The 2,930-nt window shown below is 41.6% G+C and overlaps 1 pseudogene; it reads left to right on the top strand.

The window, feature by feature from the left end:
- Positions 1 to 242: 242 nt before the first annotated feature.
- Positions 243 to 1,633, top strand: LOC149162064 (butanoate--CoA ligase AAE1 pseudogene; annotated as a pseudogene).
- Positions 1,634 to 2,930: the final 1,297 nt, after the last annotated feature.

Here is a 2,930-nt window from a genome sequence, read left to right as displayed (position 1 = left end):
GTCAACAGCAACTAATACCTGGTCAATGCTTGATCGAATGCTATAGTCCCTGTTATGTCGGGGGAAAAGTTCCAATGGCAGGGGTAGTGGTCAGCACTCTAAATATTAGACATGATGCACATACAATGTATTTTATTTTGAGGCATTCAGAAGCTAAGGTGGTCTTTGTGCATTACCAATTCTTGGAAGTTACAAAAGCGGCATTAAGGATTCTTTCACAGGTGAAAAAGTAATTACCACTAATGATTGTGATTCATGAATTGGACAAGTATAAAGTATCCTTGAATGATGATCATGAAGGTGTTCTGGACTATGAAAAGCTTTTGGCAAGTCGAGATCCTAATTTTGAGACTCGCTGGCCTGAAGATGAATGGGATGCTATTACATTAAACTATACATTAGGCACCACGTCTAGTCCTAAAGGTGTTGTGTACAGCCACATAGGTGCCTTTATCAATACAATCAGTACCATTTTAATGTGGGAAATGAAGTTTAGGCCTGTTTACCTTTGGACTATACCCATGTTTCACTGTAATGGTTGGGGTTTTCCATGGGGTATGGCAGCACAAGGCGGAACTAGCATTTCTCTCAGAAATGTAAAAGCAAAATATATATTTGACGCAATTGAGGAACACAAAGTCACCCACTTAGGCGTAGCACCAACTATACTAAGTATCATTACAAATGCATCACCTCATGAAAGAAGACCACTTCATCACATTGTCTATGTTATGACAGGTGGTTAAAGATGTTTCCAGACTCATACTTTCACGTTTCGGTTGATATTCCTTGCCCCCCGGAGGGACAAGCGGCTTCGCACCTTGGGTCTATCATTCTGAGACTTCAGTAGGAGATGGGACTACTGGCTGGTTTGGAAAACTCCAATACCATGAGGTGGAGTTACTTGAGCAGGTGGTTTTACTGAAAACCCGAGCTTCGTAACGATCAACGAAAAGCAACTAAGAGCTCAACTCATGAAGACAATTTGATGAAAGGTTCGAGAGAGAGATCCAATGCCAGGTAGAGCGGAGGCACCAGCTAGTCGTTATAGCTAGGTCCGCCGGCATTACCTGTCCTCAGGATGGGGCTGGCTATCACGTAGATAATTTGGCCCCTACTATTGACTCTCATTATTAGGGCACTGACTTCAGAGCTAAAGGATTCTCCACCTCCTTCCCGACTGCTATCCAGAATGGAGGAACTCGGTTTCCACATAACACACATATATGGCCTCACTGCAACCTACGATCCCATAACCTCATGTGTTTGGAAGCCTGAATGGGGTAAGCTTCCATCAGAGGATCAATTCAAGATGAAGACCCAGCAAGGGGTTCCTAACTTGGGCATTTCTAAACAAGATGTCAAGAATCCCAGCACAATGGAAAGTGTTCTTCATGATGGTACTACAATTGGTGAAGTCATTATCAAGGGCAGCATAGTCATGAACGGATACTTCAAAAATGCTGAAGCTATAGCCAAAGCATTTGAAAATGGATGGTTTCACACTGGTGATTTAGGGGTCATTCATTCTGATGGCTACCTTGAGCTCAAGGATAGATCAAAAGACGTTATAATCTCAGGGGGTAAGAATATTTGCAGCATCGAAGTTGAAAATGTTATTTATTCTCATTAAAAATGAAATATCATGACTAAAAAATACATGAAAAACCACACTAAAATGAAAAAATGGTGATGGAGTGACAATTATTGTCAAAACCTAGTGACCTTTTCCTGAATGTGCAATTTACATAACTATATACCCATAGCCCTGGTACAAGAGGACCAAGAATGGTCATCATTTCCCACATAAAAGAATGAGCATACCACAATATTGGGGTTTACAAGAGATCACCAATTGATGTGCAAAGTGATCCAAAATGGTGCGAAAATGATTCAGGGAAATCCTAAACAATGCTAAACCGCAAGCCCAAAAATACCTGTCAAATAAAGATGAACTTGAAAGGCTGTCAAATTAAACTGGACCTCAAAAGCTATAGTAGTTCACTGCTCTAAAACTGTAATGTATAAAAGCAAAGACAAACGGTAGCGTATCAAGCTAAAGCCAGAGCTTTTAAACAGACACTTGTAACACATGCACAAAAAATGTATAATACAAAAATATATTTCAAACACGTAAAATACCGTTGGCCCACAATTTTACCACCTACCTGCCTCTCATCCTTCTTGCCTACCCAACGCCTTTACCTCTATCTCTTTTGCATGTCCAACGTGTTTACCTCCTAGCTAACCAACTCACTTGCATCAATCCAAATGATTGAATCTCCTTCTAGAGTCTTTCTAAAACTGTCATGAAGAAATGATTCAAGGCAGTCAAGGCACGTGGAATGATTGAAGGCAGTCGAGGCATGTGGATTGTATCAAGGTAGTTTCTCCTGCCCCCCTAATGTGGCCTCTCACTTCGTTTCATTCTTCCTCTGTATTGTTGAAAACAAACCCAACCCAGATAAGGAAATGATAGAAAGTCCTCACTGCATGCTCAAAAAAATACAGACCATAGAAATGACATTTCTGTGCGTGGAGATGATCCCCTTGGACATTCCAGTAGTCCCAGATGAATAAATCAGCAAAATAAGTCGGTCAAGGTTCAGGTCAATCCCTGTCCCTCGCTCACCCTACAAGAAAATTGGCTCGCCTATGATGGAAAGAAAACTACCGGCCAAGACACTCGAGCCGAGATGTAGTAGCCATCAGACGGAGGGGCAAGGCTTTCTTACTGTCAAGGGCATAACCAGGTCAATTAGGGTTTTCATGAAAGTCTGTCTTGGAGCGCTGGAGCTCATCCGATGAGCAAAAGCATCCCGTCAAGGGGTAGATATTTGGCCCTCAGGGGTCGTTTCCGTGCCTTTCAATGACTAGAATCGTATCCTAATGAGAAAATTCATACAATTAGACCAATTACATGAATGCCA

Source organism: Pinus tabuliformis, chromosome 5_2 (genome assembly GCF_031772625.1).
Source record: "Pinus tabuliformis cultivar Carrire ecotype Pingquan chromosome 5_2, CPIR1, whole genome shotgun sequence".
Taxonomy (NCBI): domain Eukaryota; kingdom Viridiplantae; phylum Streptophyta; class Pinopsida; order Pinales; family Pinaceae; genus Pinus; species Pinus tabuliformis.
This window is presented reverse-complemented; position numbering and strand designations above follow the sequence as displayed.